Here is a 25,996-nt window from a genome sequence, read left to right as displayed (position 1 = left end):
TAATATTAGTGATATTATTAGCATTATGATTACTACTACTAACAATAATAATATTAGGAGGAATACTATGCCCAGTCAAGGGCAAATGGCAGATACCTAAACTCCAATAACCAGAGAGGATAAGCAATGAACTAAAGTGAGAAGAAAACAGCATCGTACTGGTACCGCAGACTTAAAGGCGGTCAGTGGTATAATTAAGTCTTTGGTTAGGAAAGCATGTTTTGTAGTACTGGTTTATTGATTTATCCAAGGCACTTGACACTGCTCACCATTCCAAAGAAAGAAGGCTTCAGAGTATTGAGCTATCTGAATAAGCAACAACATGATTTTACCACTGCCTTTCACGCTGAGGATAGTGTTGTTGAAACAGATTAAGGGCACCTGAGGCTTCAGTCTAAGTGAAACACAAAGCTGACTGTCCTGGTGTTCTTTATTTTTAGATCATTAGTTATATAATTGATGGGGAGAGACTCACGACTATGGAAGACACCAACAAAATTGATGAGGACTTTCTGAGTAAACTGTGAATTCTTTTTTGTGCGTAAATCCAACCAAACAAACGCAAAATTAATTAAGTGAAAATGAAATGTAAATAAAAAAAAACCCTCACTTTTGCAGAATCAGAACTTGAAGACCTGGAGACCGATTAGGTTAGGCAACTGAAACGATGAACTGTATTTAAGTGAAATAAAACACAACCACAGGGACCTGTACGTGGTTCGATTTATTTTATTGGGAATGTTAATGATGACATGATTATACACTGCACATCCTCTGTAATTGGAGGCACTTCCTCAGTTGCTACAGTTAGACAAGAACAAGTTCAGTCTGTCCTTGAATCCAGTCAAAAGAAACTAAGTGCAGCTCTCAGGATATACAAAAGGCTGAATAACTGGTAGATTTTAACATTGCAAGCCAAACCAGCTGCTGCTGCATGCTTTCTTAAACACTTAAAAATTCAAATGAACTTGCATTAAAGCAACTGGACTACTTTTTAGGTTTTTTTGAAGATGTTTCCCCTCTCATCCAAACACATTAAAAACAAATTTTTTCACAGGGTTAAATCTTCAGGTGCATTTTGAAAAAGTGCCACGCAGATTCAACACTGGTAGCAAATGTTTAACACAGCACTGCCACTAATATACACTCGTTGGACATCTCTTTATATGCAGTAATAGGTTCACCCCCTACCAGTTATTTACAAGGCCATGCTGGAGTTGTCTAATTATGTGTCTGTTTCAGTCTATGTTTTCAGTGTGATTTAAGATTAAAATACTTCTCTTATCTTTCAGACCAGAACAGTTTTGGGTTGTTGTTGTTTTTCAGATAATGCTGAGCTACATGGTAGCATTCTGTCCTGTCAGTGTTTGTTCTTCTTGCTTCCTTTGGCAGGCCTCTCCTTTAAATGAGTTCTGGAATCTTAGTAGACTTTTTCCATTTTTAGGCTTCATGCTCTTTAAACATTTAGGCAGCTCTCTGGAAAAGGTGTAGCCTTGAGGTGACTTTCAGTGTCTCTGTCCTAAAGGACATGCTTTACAAAGATGGGCAGTTTTTTTCATACACTGGGGGTAAAGTCAGACCAGTGCTATTTCCTAGACCTTGTTTGTTTAAGGCATTAAAATGATTCAATTTGACTTCTGGTTAGCAGCCCATATTGGTGGAACCCTTGTGTAGTAGCAGTTACAGTATGTTGGATCTGCACTGCATGGCTGTGAGCTAAGGTCTTCAATTAGCACGATTCTCTTGGTTGATTGCTATTTTTATCTTCATGTTAGCAAGTGTGTAAGAGAAGCAGAGGAAACACCTTCACACCTCAGTCTGCTTCTTGGAAAACCCGTGATGACAAAAAGACCCAGCAGACTCTGTTTAATACACACACACACACACACACACACACACACACACACACACACACACACACACACACACACAGATAGTGTAAAAATAAAAAAATATTAATATTAAAGGCTTAGCATGAGAGTTTTTTCTGTTTAGTCATTTCAGGTCAGAGCTGCTTGATAACTTGTGTTAAAGCCATAATTTTTTCTGAATTTCTATGTTTAAGTATGCTAATGAGGTATTATCCAAGTGTGCAAATGTGTGTGTTCTGGAGCAGAAATATTAACATTACTCAGGTTCAATTTTATTCTTGACATTAGAATCATAAAAATGATAAATACTGTCAACAAGTCATGCCTTTAGGTACATGTTCTGTAAATCAGACTGAATAGTACACCCACTCTGTAAAAACACACACAGGAATAAAAATGCAATTTCTGGAAGTAAGTGTTGCTGAATTGAAGATTCTGTAGATTTTTACTAAAAAGAAAAAAAAGAATTTGGTGATATCACAGTTGATTTCTCACATAAAAAGAGTTATTTTATAATATTTTTAAATATGCAAATTAGAAATGATTAAATGGCTGCGTAGTTACTAATTTGCACAAATATCCAAGAAATATATTAAGGTAAATTTGTATTTTGGACATTTTATTTCCACTAATTAAAAAAAAGAACAAAAAACAAACAGATGCCTTAAATAGGCAACACAAAACATCATAATGGACCAATGGAGAAAGTGGACTTTGGACATACTGAGATTTTTACCCAACTGCATCATGCAAAAAATGTAGCATCCCACATGTGAAAAGTAAGTACAACAATGGGACATGCTTTTTGTGTGTCACAGTTTGATTAAAACTGAATTTTCAGCTGCTCAGACATTAAGCTGGGGTTTGAATATTATTTTATAATGTGAGGCTTCTGTTTGCACTCTGAGACTTTGGAACGTTGTGAAATCAGAACATCGGTTTCTTCAATATTTCTCTGTTTTTATCAACCTTATTTCTTTGGTTTAACCTCTTGGGTAGTCGGGAATTCAGACATATGTGGCTCATTCTTAAAATGTCTGTTTTCAGTGTTTTAATCAATGCGTGCCTTTTTTCATTCAACAGGAAATCACAAAAATGTGAAAAAAAGCTTCTGGCAAAAATCTGCAGGTATTAGCTGAATGTTCAAAGGCTTCATTATAACTGAACAGACCAAGCTTTCAAAAGAAGCCCAACTTATCTTCACGACCACGGCATCTCTTTCCCTCTGTCGTGCTGCGAGTTAAAGAAATGCCACAGAAATGAGCCACATGCACGTAGGCCTGTTCATGGCATTTCCCCCCCACGCACATACTGCACACAGACACCTTGCTTGTGAATTCACAGATGGTTCACTCTGCTTCCTCCACAGATTTCTCAGCAGTAGTGTGACCCTCCTATTGGCTAAAAATATGAGTTCTTATCAACACATTATGCTGCAATTTCTGCACTTTCCAAACTCCTGGCACTTCATTAATTAATTCATTAAATAATCATAGCTCCATGCGTAGTCTCAGAAGCATTTTCATAAGCGTTTTGTTTTATAAATCACCTCTCTGGCTCATTTTGTATAGCCACATATGAAATAATGATCATATGTCTGCACATATGCGTGTGTCTGATGTCTGTTTGCTTAAATGCAGACAGCTCTGCTGACCTTTTTCAGCATATTTCAAGAAAACAGGCACAGGTAGTTTCACAGCATGGGATGAAATGATCTTTTCTTCATCCTTTGTGATGAGACAGAGGGAAATCTTTGATCTGGAGTGGCTAGATAATCATCCGTAGCTAAGCCCTGATTTCCATCTCTATTCAACTCTCCCCTGGAAGCTCCACAAGCAGCCATCAACACTGGAACTAATCAGGGTTATTACCACTCTCCCCACTGAACGGCACACTTCTCCAGATGTAGGATCAGCTACGCAGCACTGAATAGCAGCGCTATTGTTTTTCATGTTGATGCTGTACAGCGCATTGGCTATTTGCTGAACCGTCAGGCCGATAAGAAAACAAACAAAGAGGTAGACGATTTCTAAAATATGTTCTTCCTACCTTGTTTGAACGTTTATATTTCTATTTAAAACATCTGACATCTGATCCGAGAGTTCATTGTAGAGTAGTTTTACCTTCAGTGAAGATTTGCTCTGTTTTAAAACCTCCTTGAAGTCGAACTTTAAGGTCTGACCTCGAGTGATGGTTCTCCTTTTCTTTGTAGCTCGTGCCAGTATTATTTGTGTTTAGGGGTAAGGAATCCTAACAAACCGAGAGGAAAGGATGGCTTCCAAAGTGTAATTTAGATGTGAACTAATGTAAGGATATTTAGCAAGAGTCCACAGCATCAAAGTAGGCAAATTCAATTGCTTGATTGCTTAAGGCAGCTCACAAGTTTCAAGTTGGATTCAATTTACTCAGGTCTCTTCGACGAGTCCTCGTGATCAAAGGGTTTTACATAAAGGATGATCAGAGAGTGTCCCAGCTCATGTGTGGGATATGTTAGTGTATGCTTAAAGTCAGCTCTCGTGTTAGAAAAATATCATCTTTACATTTGTGTCCACCTCTCATATCTAAAGCTTTAGATTTACACTAGATTTAGGCTCCTGTTTTGTGATGTCATTTCATGTGAATCTTGTTCATTTAATCAATGTTAATAGTTTAATACAATAAAATGATACCCCAGCTATCCCACTCTATTCTGACCAAACTATGCCATCCTCGTGGAGTCTATTTCTGACAAAGGCCCAGCATCCTTTAGCCCAGAACTACAATGTATGAAAAGATTTTGGAAAATTAGAAACATATGTGTTAACGTATATGAAATTATCCATGCATTTAATATTTATTGTATCTTTTTAAAATATCTTAAGAATAAATCTATAGAGAATAGGCATTTCTATTAGTTTGACTTTTCTCTAATTTTACCATTTTTTGTCAATAATTTAAAAAGATGCTTTAAAAAACTCTGTGAAATTATAGTAATTATTTGGACAGTGTATTAATTCATGTAAATGCTGTACTCTTTTTTATGGTGAAAACAATTAAATACATTTATGTAAAATCATAGAAACTATATTTACTGATATCTTTTTCTCATTGCATCAAAATTCACATATTTATATATACAGTATTAACTAATATTGTGAAATTACATTTTTTTTTTTTTTACCTTTTTTGTTTTGTTTTACAGCGCAGGAAAAGTGCACAAGTTCTCCTAGCATACATTTAGAGGTCATCTGGCAGCAATTTGTCATCTTTGGAAACTTTTTTGTCTTTTCCAAAATGGAAAACATGTGGCCTTAAAGCGCTGACTTTCCAATCTGCCATTGTCAGCTGTGCTGTACAACAGCTCTGCTGAAGTGAAGCATTTATTTGTGACCCCTCCACGTTTCACCTCATTACATCTACGATGTTGTTTTACTGCACTTACACGATGCTGCAGTTGGATACTGAGCTCGGCATATTTTGTCGACTTGAGCACTTGTTAATTTGCTGTTATGCCCCTTCATGTGGAGCTAACAGTGGGCTAAGAAAGACAATTAAGAAAACAGGCTAGATCCGTTTGAAAGAGCGCAGAATAACTGACATTTCTTATTTCACATTTTGTATTTACTTATTTTCCCTTATTTAATTTCTTATAAATCAATTTGTCCTTTTCCCCCACAAATTTTTTTTTGTACAAATATCTCATTTTCTTTGCTCTCCTCTCTTTGTCTTCTTAAATTTCTCTTCTCCTTTGTCTTCTTTTTTTCCCTCTTCCCCATTTTTTTCTTAGATCTATAGTGCTTGATTTAGCTCTCCTCCTTTTTCATCATCTCCCTCTTCAACCTCACAAGTTTTCTCTTCTCAAATTTTGATCATCTGTGCTCTTTTCTTCTGAGAGCCATTGCTCTTAATGCTGCTTTCTCGTCCTCCCTTGCCCTTTCATCTTTTTCCAGCTCTTCTTCTCTCCCCTCCTCTCCTCTCCCCTCCTCTCCTCTCCTCTCCTCTCCTCTCTGTGTGATGGATGGCGTGGGTCAGCATGTATCCTCTGACAGTGATAGCCTCTGTCAACTGTTCAGTGTCTGTGGCCCTCAGTGTTTTCCCTCTTTCCCTCCACAACTTTATCGTAGGTCTTTTCAGGTCATTGACTTAAGAGAAGTGGAAGAAGAGTGTTATTTGCTACTGTCTCACTTCCGTCCCGAAGAAACGGGAGATTTAATCCTGAGGGATGGTACAGCCAGTGGCTATAGACTCGGCTTCTGTTACAGTAAAAGCTGCTCGCTGCAGCTCTTTCCTGTTTTCCCTGAACAATTCACATTAACTCCAGTGCGTCCAACGAGACCACAGTCTTTCAGAAAAAATGCAAATTTGAGAAAAAACTGGTAAGATTGTTTTAAAATAAACCCAGGCAATTTGTGAAATTATGCTTGTAGAGATATTGAATGGTTTCATAAGGTTAACTTTAAGTACCAACACCAGAAATATTAAATCTACTCTATTTATTTTGTTGGCTTAAAATAAGGAATACAGAGATTAAATCTAAATAAATAAAATTTAGTAACACTGGCAACCTATAAAATACAAAATAATTGTTAAAGAGTAAGTTCACCACGGCTGCAAATGTGAACAATTGTAAGAACCAGAAAATGTGTAATTTCATTTTACTTCAACAAAAATACGTAAAATCAAGTACACAGCGTTGTCAAACTGAACAGCTAACATCTTTCTCCCAGTATACCCAGTCTCTCTCCGCCGCACATGTCCAAACCAGCTCAGTTTCTCCTACTTTAGCCCTTAACCATCCAACCTGAGCTGCCCCTCTGATATACTCCCTACTAATCCTGTCCATAATAGTGGCTGTCAGCAATGGAGCCAAAAGGTCACCCTGACTCTTCTTAACCATCTTGCCTGTCTTGCCTGTAGATATGAGGCCAGATGCTTTCAGGTTTAGGGCATGTGGTGACTGTGAAAATGAAAAAATAGTGATGAAAATAGTATGTGTATGTATATGATTTTGTTACAGCTAGTCTAATGTTGCTGATGTTTGATGCAACATTTTTTAAGAGAATTTTCTCAGAGCCATCTGCCATTTGACGTGAGGTTAATGAGAGCAGGCTTAAAACCAAAACAATCAACAAAAAGTAACTGTTAAAGCTCTTATAGAGTTATTGTTTTGTGCCCTGCAACACTTCACACAGTTTTCAGTTTTCCTTTAGCACGTGTAAAACTGGCGGTCTTAGCTGTTGTCATGTTCAGTGACTAGTTAGGCACTGTGTTTTAATAACCCTACACTTCAGAGGGATGTGATTTAGATAATCTGTAAATAAAAATCTCAGATCCAACAGTCCTAAGTTAAAGGCTCTCTGCATAAATATCTGTAAAACTGTTGATGGCACCTGCAAGTAAAGTGCACCTGTGGTAGCTAGCATCATCCAGAACAGCTTGGTGTATTACATATTATTGTATACATATGTTATTGAGGATTCACGTGGCGTCATGATAATGAGAAAATAATTATACAAAAAACATCTCATAAACTAAATATTTTGGTTGCTAGAAACAGAAAAGACTTCATTAAAGATTCAAATTTTTTAATTACTTTTAAATTTTTGTAACATTTAATATTATTTAGTAATATTGTATTAGCGTGCTATAATTAGTAGCTATATTTTACCATACTGGATTATCTAAAAAAGATATTAAAAGTAAAATAAAGGTCAGGTATATTAAATGTTCTTTTTATAAATATTCTCAGCAAAATACAGATACTTAGTAAAACCCAGGCCATATTTACAACGTTAGTTAGCTCACAGTTTTTTGTGTTCACTAACCAGAAGGAACCTAGCTTGGTGGTTCAATTCTAAATCCTCCGTAAATCATGCCCTGTTCCTGAACTTTGCTCATCAAAAAATAAATAAATCAGTTATCTTTGTCAACATGGAATAAGAGATAATTAGCATCGGGGGCTATATGAGATAGACTCCTTTGGGTCATGTTAGCTAGTGTGGCTGGTAGCTTTTATGCAGTGAAAGAGACACACTCAAGAAAGAAGAGAAAGAAATCAACCTTGAAATCTAAGCGTAAATTGAAAATACACATAGAAAAATGGTAGTCAACAGCGACTCCTCTGTTTCTCTGAAAGAACATCTTGGCTAAAAAACTGCTCGTGTCTGCTATTCCACTGAGAATCTGCTGAGCTATTACTTCTCTGCATGGTTCACCAGCTGCTCCTCAGTAGACAGGAGACACTCCAGAGGGTCATTTTCACTGCTCCAGAAAATTGTTGGCTGCCCACTTTTCTCCCTTGAGGACATTTACAGCTTTCAATGCCTCAGTAGCCAGGAGCATCTTTAAAGTCTTGTTTCACCTGGGATGTTACCTGTTTGAAATGTTGAGTCTAGTCAATTTGATTGGTCTATCCAATCAAATTGACTAGACTCAAACACAGCTTTTAATCTGTAGGGGTAAATATGCTGTACATTTGCATTTACAGGTGAACAATATTGAAAAGAGCCTTTTTGATCAGTGTTGTAAACAGTGTGCCTCTGATCTCAGCTACAGTAGTGACAGCTCTGTTGGCTCCCCAGAGTTTTAGACACCAACCTTCTGTGGAGCAAAATATTAAATTGCAGTCGTGAGCATGACTCCGGGTCAAAGAGAGCACAGTGTGGGCAAAAAGTGACAAAAGGCACCAAATTAAGAATCTGTTGTCCCGCTTCCCCCTTCTCTGGTGTCTAATGAAGACTGAATGTGTTGGAAGTGATTTTTGTTGTTGGCCTTTAATTTACCCTCTCCACCATCTGCCCTCTCTGGAGTCGTCTCTGAATGCTTCATCTCTGCCTGTGCTGAATGAGCAGATTATATTTTTTTTTAATGTTGATGAAGTTTGAGTTTCTGCAGCTGGCACTGTTTTCACTGTCTGTTCAGCCACTGCTCATGCTAACTACCCAAGTCTTTCATTTCTGCCAAAGAAATGGGAAACAACATGCCTCACTTGCTGCACACTCAATGATTTTTCTTGGTGAAAGAACCATTTTCAGAACACCAAATGTTAAAAGTTTTATGAGCTAGCTATACTTTCCATCAGCATAAGAGCAGCAAAACAGACTCTAATTTCAATGAAAATACCACAGCCCATTACTTTAATGTAGGGTCACGTAGCAGAAATAACATGCAGACCAAAATAAGGGTTTTGTAAAAACGGAGAAACTGAAAGTTTGGGGCAGGAAACAGAGACGCAGCTCACTGTAAAAAGAAAAAAAGAAAGTGCTTTGTGAGTAAAAGAAGGGTGCAGGTAGCTGCCACAGGCTCACTATACATTGATGAAGTGGGCCTGTCAATGTGTGTAATCAGCCATGTACACCCTGGCCAGCCATCAGGGACACACAATCACAGAGTGATATAGCACACACACACACACACACAGAGAGATAGAAAGCCATGCACAAATTCTCACTCAAGATCCATTAATTCACTGTAGATATTAAGCATCGGCAAGGCCTTATTACCAGCAGGGAAAAGTGCCCCAAAGCCTGTAGGAGCCCCAGGTTTGAGCTTTCTTGCTGCATAACTCGTCTATTCCCAGATTTCATAGACTTTATTCCACTCAAATATATTTACCAACTCACACAGACAGTACAAAAAGATGGCTAACCCACCAATTGGTAACCAATACTAACCACGTATTGATTGGTCTTTCCTCCCCACTGCTGTCTGACTCCACAACAAAGACTTTAACTGAACAAACACACACATCCACACATGTGCAATAACACTAAGTGCAATAATCCTTTCTGGCATCGTTGTATTTTTACTCAGTTGTATATAGCATTCGTATTCTATTTTTATCGTATTGTATATTTTTATTCTATTTTATTCTACTGTATATAGTATATTATTTTATTTTATTCTATTCTGTACAGCTGTGTACTGTATTTATTCTTATTGTATTCTAATTTTTGCGTCATAACTTTTGCACTGTCCACTTCCTGCTGTGACAAAACAAATTTCCCACGTGTGGGACTAATAAAGGTTATCTTATCTTATCTTATCTTATTACTGATGTTGTGTTATGAAGTCTGAACATTTCCACAGTTACGTTTTGGTGGATCCAACTAGCATGTCAGCTATGGATGTGGCCAGTGACCATATCACGGACAGCACATAAAGCCCATAAAGTATTTACCAAGGTTACAGAGCACAGAGGCTGTCTTCCCTCCACAACATGTTCTCATCCCAAAACATAACATACCAACGCTATGTGACAACCCGTCTGTATGTTACACATATGGAAACATGAGAACTGTTTGGAATGAATCTACACATGTACATCTATTTGTACACCCTACATTTATTTTACTTTCTCATCATGAATCACTTTGGAAAGAACTATCTGATAGGGTTAAGGTTGTGGTTAGGGTTAGGGTTGGAATACACGCCTGGAACCGTGTTACCGCCGGGAGCGTCACCTTTCGCGTTCCTATGGGATGCCTCGGGACGTGACAAATCGTAGGTATGTTACACATTGGGAATGGTCTCCCCTCCAACCTCTATTTGTTTCTGGGTTGCCCCTGCTGGCCAGTGGAAAGAATGCATGTTTAAGTGCTTTCATATTGGCATCAGTTTTCAGAACCTGAAGATATGTCACTGATTTTACACTGCCTATGCCAACTCATTTTCACTTTTTAAATTTTTTTTATAAGAAATAAAATGAAATAAAAATGCCATGTGCAACTGATTTAGTACCTGTCAATGAAAGCAGCCATACCTGTAGGGGAAGAGCTAAAAAAAAAAACCCACGCCATATATTTGTTATGTAGGGGTAAATGATTGCATAGCTGCAAGCAATAAATATCTTTATTAATAGTGTTTAACATTTTTTCAGTAAAAGTGAGTGATATTTCAGCCAGTTGTCAGTTTCAGTGCTTCACATACTTTCTCAAGACTTGCTTGCTCCTCTGCCCAGAGGTGTCGGTGGTGTGAGCCACAGGCTTCTGCAAAATCAAATGTCAAGAAAAAAATGTCCTACTTGAAGAGTGACAAAGCCCTGGAGTATCTTTTTTAAGCAACTATCATCAAGATCAAGATTAGACTTTCACGCTCAGATATATGAGTAGAAAGAGCCAAAGGACTACAGTAAGAATTCACAATATGCTTCAGGCAGAAGATAAGTTACTATTAATAGAGGCAGACACAAACTTGTGAGATGTTAGAAGGCAACGAATCTCATACAGTGTCAAGTAAATGTCGATTTTATATGAATGCAGTCAGTGTTATATACTGAATATTAAAAGTGTGCATGACCCTGTGTGAAATGCATGTATGTTGTGGGACATGTTTGGTTAAATCAGTCAGGAGGTGCTCAGGGGGGTATGTGTGAGTTGATTATGTATATTTAGCCAATGGGTCCATATGGAAGGTTGAGAGGGTATCATAAATCCATTACTTGGGGGAGGGATGTGCTGTGTGGACTTTCTATCCCCTTCCCTCAGGAAATGATTGTGGAAAAACTCCACAAATAGTAGCTGGCATTGGGTAATTGTGCCCTAAAGGTGTGTGGTGGTATTTTATTTATTTTATTTTATTTTATTTATTTATTTACTTACTTCTGCGCTGAAGAATCACACCAACAGCCCGCAGGCGTTTAAAATGAGCGCAGCATAGACAGCGACTGCAGGGGGATAGATAGAGGCAGAAGGAAAAGAGATGACAATGACAGAAAGGAAAGCGGTGCTGAGAATCGTGTGACAGGTTTCCAGTGAAACTCAGTTGTCAGCTGGGGTGACGCTTTCATTTCAGCCTCCTAGTGGTAATTACAGGGAGGACATGTGGGGATTGAGGTGTCCTGATGTCTGCTGTTATCAACAATGAAGATGTGCAAACACAGTCACAGGGTGTCATTACCCTGTGGACACTTCTCAATTCCACTTTTAACCCCCAACTTTTAGTTTTAGTCCTCTATCAGCATCTGGGAATTGGCAATAACTGATACTCTGTAGTTCATCTTTAACTGTTAGTCTACCTTAAAAGTAAACACTACTTTGCAGTAAACATATCTGTACTTTCCTCCTTATGTTTTAAGATGTTCTAACTCTATAACGAATCTGTGGCCCAAATGTGCCCTTCACCTGTAGACCAGTGGTCCCCAACCTTTTTTGCGTTACGGACTGGTTTATGTCCAACAATTTTTTCATGGCCTTTAAGGTGGTGTGGATAAATACAACAAAATAAAACCAGTACTGATACCACTAAAAAGAAGATTTATTCATAACACACGGGAAAAGACTCAGGGAAACCGAGTTAATGATAAAAACAATTGAAACGATAACAATAAAAAACAATAAAAAAATCTGAAAACCATAAATTTCACACCCGAGCCTCAACTCTCGCGGCTCGGTACCAAATGTCTCACAAACCAGTCCCGGTCCGTGGCCCGGGGGTTGGAGACCACTGCTGTAGACCATCTTTGACCTTGACTGGCGGTGCTGATTTGGAGTAAGTGTGGCTGCCTTACAGGTCCACGTTATGTTGCCAGTTGTTAGCAGTGTTGTGAAATCTGGCCAAATCAGGCCCAGACAGCAGTTACCATAAGCTATGAGCCGGGATATGGCAGTCTTAGCTTTAAAACACCCAAACTGGAAGAGCGGCTCCAGCATATTTTAGACACAATCAAAGTCCTTGGAACAAATAAAATAATTCTCAGAACTCCAAGGTCTGTGGAGGAGGACTCAAGTTCAAGGAACATAAAACATAACACCTCTTTGGAGGTGATAGGGAATTCGTAATATGTCCATCCACCTAACTAAGCATAACCACTTCGCAGTGGGGGGTTAAGGTGGGACTGGGCTGTATCCCAACTGTCATAGGTGGCACCTATGACAGCTGTTACACCTTGTACAGCTCACCAGTTCATCACATGCTCCACACAGAGATACAAACAAAGCTATTAATACCCTGTTTATGTGCTTATGTATATATGTTTAGGTGTATATTCTAAAAGTTAAGGGCAAATATACTTTAAAGATGAAAATATAACATTATTGCATTAATTATTACATTATCAAATGTGGAAATCTGTGCTACAGTTTTTGAAATTTCTGTCCAGCTTAAATGTTTTTAAGAGACGACTGGGTAAATCAGAAAAAAACTGAAAAAGAGCAGAAATTGGTTTTTTTGCACTGACTACACTGAAAGGCAATGTGACAACACGTTTCAACTACTAATCAAATGTATGAACAAATATTTAGGATTAGTTTATTTCAAGCCAAACAGGTAACCAGTGTTACTTTTCCAGATCTGTAGCTCTATTTGTGGTGGGGAGATATCTTTTTTCAAGCAAAATGTATTATTTGTCTCATTAGAAGTGATTTCTTGTAAACCAGCATCCAATGGTCAGAGCCTGCCAAGTGCTTCACTTCAAGCTACAGCAAGATTACAAATACATCTTTCATTAAGTACTTTTTTTTAAAACCATAAAAGTGATATAAAAACTAAATAAATGTTGTCAAAAGGTTTACAACAATGAGGTCAACTGAAATATGACTATCACAGCTGGGAATTAGAGGGACAAGCTGAAATACTTTTCATATTTAACAAATGCACAGCCTGTAATTACCTTGAACAAAGACACAAAGAACCTCAGACAACATGCTTGTATCTAATTTTGTAACAGCAACAGAAAATGGCTTGAATGTGACTCTACTTATATTTATATGTCAATTGATTACAGATTTTTTTTTTTAAAGGTAGAAGCAACAGAAGATCGTCATTTTTCCTCTCAGGTAGCTTTTGTGTGGGGAGCTCTGTTAGCAGTGTTTTCCGAAACACATTTATGAATGGGTCTGAAAAGTCACTAATGATGAACAAGTGTGATGGTTATTATAACACAGATTCCATGCATTGAAATGAGATGGTAGATGTCTTTCACATGGTCCCTTCTGAGATATAGGTCATCATACTGTAGAGAAAGGTAGGGGTAAAACAGACCTTCTTGAGGGGAAAGACATTGGGAAAATAATTTAACACTGCTTAAGGTTAGGGTCAAATTTGAGACTGTAAACAATGATGAGGGTTAAAAGCCAAAAATAATGTATAGAACAGGGGTGTCCCAACTCTATTTTTATTGTGGGCTACATATAGTAAACCCTACTTTGATATTAAGTGGGCTAGATCAGTAAAAGTTACCTTTTTCTCAGTCTACAGATGTTTATTTGAACATTTAATCCTGGCGATCTTATGGAAAGAGACATGATAGATAAATAAATTCTGCTGTAGCTAATGAAAGAACTCTATCAGCATGACATTATAGGAAATAAGCAAAATTACATAAACAGTTCTGTTAGCTCATTGTCCAGACTGTCCTGTAATTATAAAACTGAAACTTTTTAATAGTACAGCATATTGTTTTTTTAGACAAGGTGTAAAAAATCACCCAGTAATTTTTATAACAGATAAAATAGGAACTTTTCTGTAATTTAAATTTTATGTCTTAATTATCTACTTTGGTGTGCTATGAATAACTGTGGGAGATGTCTCTACTTAAAGGAAAAGCAATAAAACTCAGTTAAAAGTCCAAAAGGAAAGGATACCCTTTCTGGCTCCTGGGCCCCTGAGCAAAAGAATATCCAATAGTAATACACCCTAGTATAAAAGCTACAGGGGTGACACACTGTTGTGGCATTGCACAGCATTTAGTTTAAGTCCCTGGGCAGTGAACTGAGCCCACAATACTTTTATAGCTGCCATATACAACAAGCTTGCTAGTTAATTAAAAAAATGCTATATAAATTCAGTTCATTTGCTTTTGCATTAACTTTAGTAGTTGCATTTTTCCTCAGACTTTAAACTATTCAAATAAAATTATCCACTTTTTTATTTATTTATTTATTTATTTATTTATTTATTTGCCTGAAACATATAGTATATGTTTTGCTTAATTGACATTTAATGACGTATGTTGATTGCATTTAATTTTACACAAGGGGCGAATGTTGTTTCACCAGTTTTTATTTAGGAAATAAAAGTTGATGTGTCCTCTTCCCATTTCAGAAGAGGTGACAAAGGCCCAGTGTTCACTGTTAATGTGTTATAATAACTTAATTTGTCCCTTAATTATTAGGACTTAGATTAAGCAGGGCCAATGACCAATGGCAACATAGTCCCCATAAAGGTAAAATAGCCAGTCATGCACATTCCACTGTCTTTAAAGCAAACCTGCTGATTTTGATCATGCAAAGAAATGTAACAATGAAAGACTGCAGCGTCCTCACAGAATGACAGAATGAATGAAGCACACAGCTACAGATCAAATCCACCAAGTCATTTATTTCTCTGTGCATATCCACTTCGTTTGGACTCTTGCTTCCACAGGTGCCAGCTATAAATTCAGCTCCACTGATTTGTAGTACATATGGATTTTTTTCTCAGCCCTAAAGCCCCAGCCTAAAATAAGCTTTGTTTGGCAGCCTGTGCAGTTGTAAATCTGTCTGTGACATTTTGATAGTGGGTGACATACTTGTGGGAGGGGGGCGCAAATATCATTCAAATGAGACTGGATTAAAACGTGTCACTCAAAGAGTCTATTATCGACAGAACCAGCATAAGACACACAGAGCCAGTGCTGATAGGAAGCTCAGTCAGAGGAGCGAAGGAAGAAGGAGAAAAAGGAGCAGCAGGGCGGGGGCGGGGGGGTGAAGTTTTAGGAAAAGAGAAGGGATGGGGGGGTGGGTCTGTCAGTCAGGACGTCCCTGTCAAACAGAGTGGTAAATATTTCAGCCGTCACAGCCGAGAGTAGGCAGCTGGTCCCCTTTGCATGGCAATGAGAGGAAAGGAGGCAAGCCCGTCTCAATGGAGCCCTTCAACCCTGGGAAACCTCCACACACAGAGACACACACACACACACCAGCTGAGTGGCGATCACAGGACAGTGCAAGTCTGTATTCCCTCAGTCAGAGCCTAATAATCAGACACAACAATGACACAAATATGTTCTTAGTAACCCTCTGAGGTCTAAGTCATCGTCAATGACGACCCCATCCCTACATCCAAGCCCTAATCACAAGTCTGTGTTCTAGAGAAATCCGAAAACTACTAAATGTAAATCATTTCTGATTTGTTTCCAGTGTTGGGAAGGTTACTTTTAAATGTATTCCACTACAGATTACAGATTACATGCCCCAAAATGTATTTTATAACGTATTCCGTTACGTTACTCAATGACAGTAACGTATTCTGAATACTTAGGATTACTTAACATATTATCATGCTTTTTACAACTACATGAATGTACTATTGCTGTGTGATCTATTAGTATTACTGAAGGTTACTCTCCACACCAACACCAACTAATGTTTAAATCTTAATATAAATGAGTAACAGTAGGTGGACATTAGGTAAGGCTGCACTTTTTGCAGCGATCTCGTATAGAAACTATTCTGCGCGTATATAAAACAGGTCCGCGGCTCCGAACCGTAGCAAAGGGACCTCTGGCTGATACGTTGGGTTCGTGTCGGGCTCGTAGCTGAAAACTAGCTTTACTTTGTTGTCTGGGTCAACTTTGCTAGCGAGAGACAGAGAGAGGTGTTGAAAGGCTGCTCCAACGGAGCTTATTATTTCGGAGGAAAACACGAACACAGTGTACAGTCGAGTCTTAATAGCTTACTTACAGCTGGGCTCGTCAGGCTCTCTTCTTGGCTGCAGTGGTTATTATTATATTTACATGCTTCCAGCTCCCGTTTCTGCTCCGTGACAGCTCCTACTTTTCCTTTTTCTCCCTCCCTCGCTCACAGACACATAACGGGTATGGCAGTCCATTCTCCCTGCAGCACGGACTGCACTGCCCATCAGGCTACATTCTTTAGGGCTATGCCTGTAACACTCTGCTATTGCCTTCATATTAAATCCTTTCTTGAATAATTTTTAAAAATATTTCTTCACATCATTATGCGCAAGTAGAGGTGGCATGGGTCGTGAGATTGAGACACAGGCATTAGAGCCTCTTAATGCGTGTTTTGTTTGGGTTTCCACCGGCGTGGAATTACCAAAAATAGAGAGGACATAGCCGAACATATGAAACAGGAAAAGACCGCTGTGTAATCCATTTATTTCAACAAAGTAACTGTATTCTAAATACCACCTTTTTAAAAGGTAACGGTACACAATACAGTTACTCATATTTTGTATTTTAAATACGTAACGGCGGTACATGTACTCCGTTACTTCCCAACACTGTTTTTTTCACTTGGAATGATTGATTTATTTTAGGGTTTTTTTTTTTATTTATTGTGTGTTTTTTTCTTACGAAAGACTTAGGAAAACATGAAAAAAAACATTAGGGTTGGGGATCATCACTGATGGGGATTAATCCACTGAACTACACAGGCCTGGATAACAAAAGAGGCCTAACTGGCTCTGACTTCCATCCATTCTCTTCTGATCATCCAATTCAGAGTCACGGGGGGGTGGAGCATATCGCAGCTACCACAGGGGGAGAGGCTACACCCCGGACAACTCAGCAGTGTGTTGCAGGGTTAACACAGAGAGACAGACAACCATTTACACTCATATTCACACCTATGGGCAATTTAGGATCCCAACCTTTTTTTTTTGAGGCAACAGTGTTAATCACTGCACCAGTGTGCTGGCTCTAACCTGTAGGGAATGATATCTATTTACAGATCCTTATTCTATTTATTTACAGTATAATACTTTTGTGGCCAATAGTGCTTTAGTAAAGAAAGTGAGGTCTAGTCACCTTAGACTGGATAAGCAATAACAAATTAATGGATGGATGGTTTAGGAACTTTATCAGCAAAGACCAAGTTGAGGTTTTTCCTTTGTTAAGACCAGGCATAATGAAAGATCACCAGTTCACACAGAGCCTTGGAACTTTCTTGGTTTGAACACAGAGATGAATAGAATTTGATCAAAGATTTGTTTCTAATTTTGTTTTTTTTTCCCTTTTTATTTGTGTTGCATGTTTTAATTTAATACAGCATAAAATCTGTAGCTGTGCTACAGCTTTTATGCCAAACAATTATCAGAGTCAGATAAAATTTGGCACACAGGTCAGTAAAAGCTTATCTACAATGGCCCAGAGAGACCAACACACCGCACCATCAAATAACACATGCAGAACAAAAACAAATTAAGAAAAAGTACCAATCTTGCTAATCTTATGACACAGGCAGTGTCGTAAGACATGGTTGTGTTTTATACAAAAACTGTGTAAATAACACAAATCACAGTGGCAAAATGTTTCTGTTGGTGCAAAAAAAGGATCCACATGCCACAAGTAATGAAGCTACAAAGTCAGTGATGTTTGATAGAAAGCTAAAACTTTTATGTTTTTATATGTTCATCTGGAAACAGGTTAGTGTGTTCTGTTTGAGGCATTTTTTTTTATTCATTTCAATTTCTTTCTAAAAAATTTTAGTTGTCAAGTTGGTAGCATTTTTCTTTTCAACTTAATCTACATTGGTTGCATGATACTCAGAGGGAAATAGGGAACGACTTGCAATGGGTTCACACCGTCTTGGTTACTGTAACCATACACATTTAGGAGATACTTTGTCCGTGGGGCAGTAACTTCCAAAGTACTGCCTTCGTGCCTAACACTGGATAGCCACTTGTATTTTGGACCTCACTTTAATTCTAAAAAAAATGTGTCTTTTTAAAATTAGGTCCAAGGTTACCCATTAATGTATTTTATTTCGTATTCATACACACAAACCTTTGAACTGGAACAAGATTTCTGTTGTACTTTCTGATCTTTCTTATCATTGAACAAGATTCATTTGTCTCACATCTGCATTAGGGTGCATGTCTTTAGTCTATGAGAGGAGACTAGATAACCTGGAGATAATTCATCAGTAACTGAGGTAGAGGCCCAGGAACATTCAAACACAGTGTGGGTATAGACACAGCGAAACTGAAACTGTTGAACGAATTGAATACTTTTGATTTAATTAAGAAAATAGTAAAAACTTTTACTTCTTCTTGTTCTGTTTGGCCCCAGAAGCTTCATTCATTCTAGATCTATTTCTGAGAGTGTACATTTAGTCAAATGTTAGCTACACACATACACATGCACATCCTCCATATGCATAAAATATGGTTGAAATAATACTTGCAGTGCTATGGTGGCAGATAAATGTTGTAGGTTTGTGTAACAGAGGAAAATACAGAAAAGCAACAAACACAGTGACAAGTAAAAGGATTGAGTAAACTGCTTCCAGCCAGTTGTCCCTTAGCCTCAAACTTGGGCTTTGAGGGTTTGCTACTGCGTCTTCCATAGGTGCAATGCTTCCAGAATGTCTCCACAGACACACTGAGACACATATAAACAAGTCTCAAAATACTCAGTGCCACCTTTATGTTGTCTGTCTACGAGTCTTCTGTAATGTTACATTGCTTGTTGGTTTCTATAGTATTTCTCTCTCTCTCACACATACACATATTGGCATGCCATCTCAGCTGATAATCATTTGCACCCACACAGTGTTATTGGTAGCAGTGTATCAGTATATGCACAAGTCAGCAGGACACTGAACATTAACTGACAATGCTGCAAATTTCTCAAGTGTAACTAATTTAATTTTTCATCACTGTCATCATTTTTCCATTAACAGTGTAGCAATCCTCTCAAGTCTTGCCATGTTTAGCTTTTCCTTACACAGGTTTTTATCATATAAGTTATGATGCTCTTTTTGAAATGCTTTTGAATTCAAGATCACTAGCATAATGGTTTAATCTGAGAAAAGTAACACATTGTGCTTGTTGTTTACTTTAGCCAGTTTGGGTACTGTCTTTAGCACATTGCATAACGAGTTAATGTTAGTGGCATTTCCTCCACTACACAACCACAAGCAGCTTTAGCTAAAAACTAGCCATTTTGGTTTTGGTGCTGTAACGCTGGCATCATTATCCCCACTTAGAGCCTCACTGCCAGTGTTGTCAAACTGTTGTCTGCTTGCCATTGCTTCTTCAAAACAAGTCAGTCTCAAGCGCATTTATCATCCTGAGCAAAATAATGTGAATACTACAAAAATGTAAAGACCATTCTCTGCCATCATGTTGGCTGACCTGACACCAATGTTGGTTGAACAGCTGTGCTATAACACATTTAAATTGCTTATAAGCTGAATTGCAATACTGTTAATACAAGTGGACAAAAACATCAGATGTTGGAGTGCATTACACTACATATAAAAGCCTGTATATGTGAGTAATCCCTTCTGCATGTACACGTTGGAAGAAATCATTTTTATTATGACCTTAAGAAAAACACAGACACTGTGTTTTTAATAATGAAGCAACATCATATGGGTGCAGTGCTGTAGAAAGGGCTAGGCTTACTTAGATCTTTTCTCTTCAACTGTGACTAATATTTCCAGGCAGAGGATGAATGTGCTGTAGTTGTTAGATCAAAGCAAACATAATGATAACCTGTAAGCACAGGAGCATGTGCAGTGCATACTGGTTGCAAGAAAAGACGTTTCTCAGGGCTTTCTTTTAATTGCTTGTCTCACCTGCATGTACAGCTACAAAGAAAAGAGGGAAAAAATTTCTTGAACAGTTAATTTCTAGATGTCATTCTTCTTATTTTACCCATGTAAAATTTCTTTCATTTGGTTTTTCACCCTGCTGTGGCCCTACAAGTCTCACAAGCACATCGTTGCTCTTTTCTGAAGCTCCACTACACAGACTCTGTGTTTGTATGGGTTTCTGTGTTTGGTCTTACAGTAATAGCCTAGATCCAGAGTCTTTATCACTGTGCTTGAGCAGAATAAGTGTCATTCCTCCTGAACTCATACACACAACAACACACAGATGCATCACAGCATTCGCAGTAAATCTGTGGTGTATGTTGGTGGAACAGATCCTGATATCCTGTCTGACACTGGTTCCATCAATAATGGAATACACAAAGGGAGCGATGAAGTGTGTGAAATACGTGTCATTATTCTGAATTTATGATTGGAATTTTAGATATGAACATTTTAAAATCTTGGCAGAACTATAAAGTTGGACTTCAAAATGTACATTTCATGTGTGGAAAGAAGCCCCCTAAAGTTTATAATTGAAAATGTGTTTCAAATAAAAGAGGGTAAGTAGAATCTAAAGGATACTTCTTTGACCTGCCATATTCCTCATTTGTATCAGTACAGCAACACATATTTGCAGTCATTCATGTCAAAGCGCTTCACAAGTACTCAGGACAATCAAAGATTTACGGTGGTAAAGATTTGAACTTGTGACAGTTGCTTTTAACTGAGTGTTAAAGAAAATAACCTTGCTAGATTTTGGCTCCGTTGACATGTAAAATGATTCCTCAGAGTGCCGCAAGCAACAGAAGATGTCTAACTTTTTTCTCTGTCAGTCTTGCCTTGCTGTTTCCTCACTCACTGGACACCTCTTCCTGTGCCGGAGAAGGCAGTGCACTTTTCTTAAACTTTTTAATAAGCCTTTGATAAGGCAAACACAAAGCAAAAAGGTTAATGAAGTGGCTAAATCCAGCAACACTTACTAAGTGGGCAACAGTGCAGTGATCTGATACATAATAATCAATGCTAATCGAAAAAAAAGTAATAAATAAATAAATACAATTAAGGGAAAAACCTAAATCAAACATCAGCTTTTGGCTTTGACATACATTGTGTTGAGTTGCTGAGAACAAAATAATGTATCTGTTAGTGAGTGGAAAATCCTCTCAACTGTTTTAGAGCTGGATTCAAAACCAAATGTAGTAGGCATATAGGTAGGAATCATTTCCTGTGGCTTTTTGTGGTGCATCAGAGTTAAATGAGTCATTTGTTACACATGATGTCGTTGTCAAGCACGAGATGGAAGAGGGAGTAAGAGGCTGCCCAACACTGATCGTAAATTTGACAATATCATCCTTTTTGATCCCTCTGTCCCCACAATTACAGTGGTTTTGGAAATCAGTTTATGGAGTCTGTTGTTATCCCCGCAGTCTGCTGGCCAAGCACACTACAAGATAGTGGATGGCAGTGGCCACCACTACTCGTAAAATATCCCGAGCATCATCTGACACATGTTAAAGGACCTCAGTCTTCTCAGAAAATGAAAGTCCACTTTATTGTCAGTGTGCAGCATTTTTAATCTCCACTCCATGCATGAATGGAAATAGGAGTTCAGTGTTCTTGTCCTTCTTATGTATAGAACCAGTTCATTTTGTCTTTCTCAGGTTAAGCTGCAGATGGTTTAGCTCGGACCAGCCAACAGAATTTTGCAGAGCCATCAGAAAACTTAAAGTAAAGGTGGCAGGTCTCTGTGCAGTAGCTTAAACCTGTGGTAGTGGCTAGTGAGGCACGTATATCATCTCCCAGTCAGGTAGTCAGCTATCCAGGTTGCTAGAGAGGTATCCACCTGCATTGCCGCCAGCTTATCACCCAGTAGAACCAGTCTGGTGGTGCTGAAGGCACTGGAGAAGTAAAAACGGGCTTGCTGGTTTCTCCATGTGGATGTAGACACAGTCAAGGCAGTTCAGGCACCTGTTCCTTCTGGGTGCCTCCTAGTTGAGGTTTCCAGGCGTGTCCTACTGGGAGGAGACCCTGGGGTAAACACAGGTCAAATTGCAGAGGTTACATCTCTTGGTCGGCTTAGGAACACCTTGGTGTTCCCCCAGATTAACTGGCTGGAGAGTTGCATTGACTGCTGCCCTTGTGATCCAGCCCTGTATAAGCAGCAGAAAATGAGTAGATGGGTAAGACTTCATCCCTGATTTAACTTTTTAGCTGAATGTTTAGATTTATACCAATCATAAGACTGACTGGGTAATACACTGGAAATGCATTGGTGTAGTCACAAGTCTACTAGGACAAGGACGTTTCTCTGTGAGTTTGTCTTCACGTGTCAAAGAACGGCCAGAAACCTTAATTCCCAGCCTTTTTATTTGCTGATTGTGTTTCAGTCTTCCTCCTTCATCTGTAGGGGAATTACAGTGATTCATTCATTCCCAAAATAGACAGGCGCATTAGAAAACCCCAGGAACACAATCTGTGAAATCTTCTTTCAGTGTCTGAAATAGTCTGAGGAATTTAGCCAGCATGTCTGCTTGTTCAACATGCAGTTTTGTTCTCGCTTGCTTTTTCAAAGTGCCATGAGCTATTTAACGTGTAATGGTGTGATGTCACATTTTGCTTTCTGACACACTGTCTCCTGATTCAACTATTCTCACATTGTCACTGACTATACTTTTTGGTCTTGATAGAAAGATTCACATGGAATGTTTTTGAAGTCCATATTGACACACATGATTTTTAAATGACACTCTTAAGAACTGAAGACCACCTTTGAAAATGATATAAAACATGAGATACACATAAACTGACAAAAGGAACTTTTTTATTATTATAAAGAGCAAAATGGAGACAAAGATCCTCTAGTTCATTTAAGAATTATGTCATCACATAGCTTGTACAGCAGAAACATCTGTATTGATCAACTCAAACCCTAATGGAACAGGGTTATGGCCATCAGCAATTATGTTTCATGTTCTTGTTTTGTTTCTTGTAAAAGGGTAATACACATTTATCAGCATGAGCACTTAATCACATCCAAATCACATGGCCGATTTAAGATGATGTTAGGAGCAAGATGAAGCCTCATTGAGTTACCATTTCAGCTCGTTGGCTTCAGACTATACATTCGTTTTTAAATTGTGATATTCAAAGTAAAACTTTATGATATGTAATTTAGACCAGCGGTCCCCAACACCCGGGCCACGGACCGGTACCGGTCCGTCAGTAGTTTGATACCAGGCCGCTAGAGTTGAGGCGCTGGTGTGAAATGTATGGTTTTCAGGGTTTTTATCGTTATTTTTTTTAGCGTTTTTATTGTTAACTCTGTTACCCTGGGTCTTTTCCTGTGTGTTATGAATATATCTTCTTTTTTTGGTACTGGTACTGGTTTTATTTTGTTGTATTTAGCCATGACACCTTAAAGGCCGGTCTGTGAAAATATTGTCGGATATAAACCGGTCCGTGGTGCAAAAAAGGTTGGGACTGCTGATTTAGACCATGCTTTTTGTCCCTCACTTGTAAAAGGTTTGATGGGATATTGTCAGGCGGGCAGGCATACAGCATGGACACCTAAATGATACCATAGGTGTATCTATCTACTAGATGTAGGTGTAGCTACCATAGATATATCTACTAAAAATGCCAGAGGAGTACAAATCTCACTGACCTTGACTTTACGGTCAGACATCAAGTTTAATGAAAATCTTGTGAATGTGATAATTCAAGAAGGAAACCTGGGATTACGTGAGATTTTCACATTTATAGCATAGCTGTGTTTACTAAAAGTGACGTTAGAATCTCAGTGACTCTGGCCTCATATAAAAACTCACACACTCATCATACAAGTACTTTCTTTTTTCATACTCCAGTGGATGCATCTTGAGCAGCGTATTTGGATATTTTACATAGCAGACTGGAGCAGCCAGGGATCGAACCACTGCCCTTCCACTCAGTAGATGACTTGCTCTACCCCCTAAGCTCCAGCCACCCCTCCTGAATACTGTTGACATGTTCAGTGCAAGAAGAAACAGTAAACACTGGATTGAAACCCCTCGCCCTTTCCTACTGGTGGAAAAATGTCAGCCAAGGAAAACTACATGGCAACACGCGGCATTTGGTTGCTTGGGAAAAGGGGGGATTTTGTAGAAGTGACTGCAGTAAGAGTGAGCGAGATCGATTGTTAGGATGCCTGGGTCGTTGACCCAGGGTTTTTGAGTTTATTATATTATTTATAATTTCTAGGCTTTGGTTTCTTTGAGTTCTGTCTTATGGTTTATGTCTCTGTCTTCTCTAGTTGCTCTGTCTCCCCTGTCAGCTGTATCCCCTTGTCTAGTTCACTTCTCTGTGTATCCTTAGTTGCTATATCCCCGTGTCCAGTCAGTGTCTGTGTCTGCCCTGGTCCGACGTCTCTGTTCCCTCTGTTGTAGTGCCTGCATGTGAGTCTGTGTCTTTTGTTCAGTCTGTGTTATGGGTTTCCTGTTTTACTTTGAAAGTCCATGTCTCATGTTAATGTATCTGGTTTTGCTTCCCCTTGTCTCGTTAGGCCTGATTTGCCCCAGCTGTGTTTCCCTCCTGTTACCCATTCCCTGATTGCTTCCTCTGTGTATTTAAGCCCTGTGTTTCTCTGTGTCTGTGTCGTGATCTACCGTTTATTTTGCTGTGTGTTTTGGCAGTCCACCGGTGTTAGTTTATTTTGATTTTTTCCACTTATGTTATGTGTGAGTTCAGCATTAAAGCTGTTTCGGTTTAAGTTTGTCTCTGGAGTCTGCACCTTGGGTCCTATTCCTGTCTGCACACAGCCGTCACTTGACATCGATATTTATAGCAAATTTTGAGATGTGAAAGATTTGTGACATTTGGAATATATAGTTAGACAATTGCCTCAATAAACTAAGCATAGGTAACCTCATCAGGTTAAATTCATTACAAGTCATTTCCTGACTGTCAGGAGCAAATGTCATGGCAATTTATCTAGCAGTTTTTGATTTATCAAGAAAAAAAAAAAACTATAAGCAAATGCGTTTGATTAGGTCTTCACTCTATAAGTGAAAACTGGGACAAGTCTCAGTGTGAATAAAATTTCATAGAAAGTCAAAAGTGCTGAACAATGCACAGAGCCCAAGTTAATGTCTATCCAACAGTCGAAAACCCATGGACATACTCATTTTGAAGAAATATCAGCCAATATAGGTAAAATGAATGGCAACACTGAATTCTATTTAAAGGAGACAATATCAGGACTAAGTTCCAGAGACATTGGTGTAGAATTCAGCATCGCAGAGCTCTTGTAAGATACATACAGACATCTGTCTGAACTTTTTTCAGACTGCAAGGGCATGCGTGGTCAGTGTGTTTCCTCGTCATCTTCTAAGGTCGCTTTCACAATTGGCTATTGTGCTATCATGCTGAGTCATTGGTGCCATTTGCCTGTGTGTGTGTGTGTGTGTGCGTGCATGTATGGATGCATTATGCACACCCCAAACAGACAAAATTGCTTTGGACATGTAAATATGTATCTCTGTGTGTATGTGTCAATGTATAATTTTGCATATGTTTGCATTTGGGTGTGAATAATAATGTGTTTGGCACAACAGGCTCATCATGTAATTC

The 25,996-nt window shown here is 38.5% G+C and overlaps 1 protein-coding gene across 9 annotated transcripts in view; it reads left to right on the top strand.

Annotated features, from left to right (window-relative positions):
• adgrb1a (adhesion G protein-coupled receptor B1a) overlaps positions 1–25,996 on the top strand; it is a 210,769-nt gene that overhangs the window by 5,457 nt on the left and 179,316 nt on the right. The window lies entirely within an intron of this gene.

The sequence above is a fragment of the Aulonocara sp. 'chitande type north' Nkhata Bay genome, linkage group LG11 (genome assembly GCF_057382095.1).
Source record: "Aulonocara sp. 'chitande type north' Nkhata Bay isolate Kocher_YH1m ecotype deep benthic linkage group LG11, A_spYH_male_GT1.1, whole genome shotgun sequence".
NCBI lineage: Eukaryota > Metazoa > Chordata > Actinopteri > Cichliformes > Cichlidae > Aulonocara > Aulonocara sp. 'chitande type north' Nkhata Bay.
This window is presented reverse-complemented; position numbering and strand designations above follow the sequence as displayed.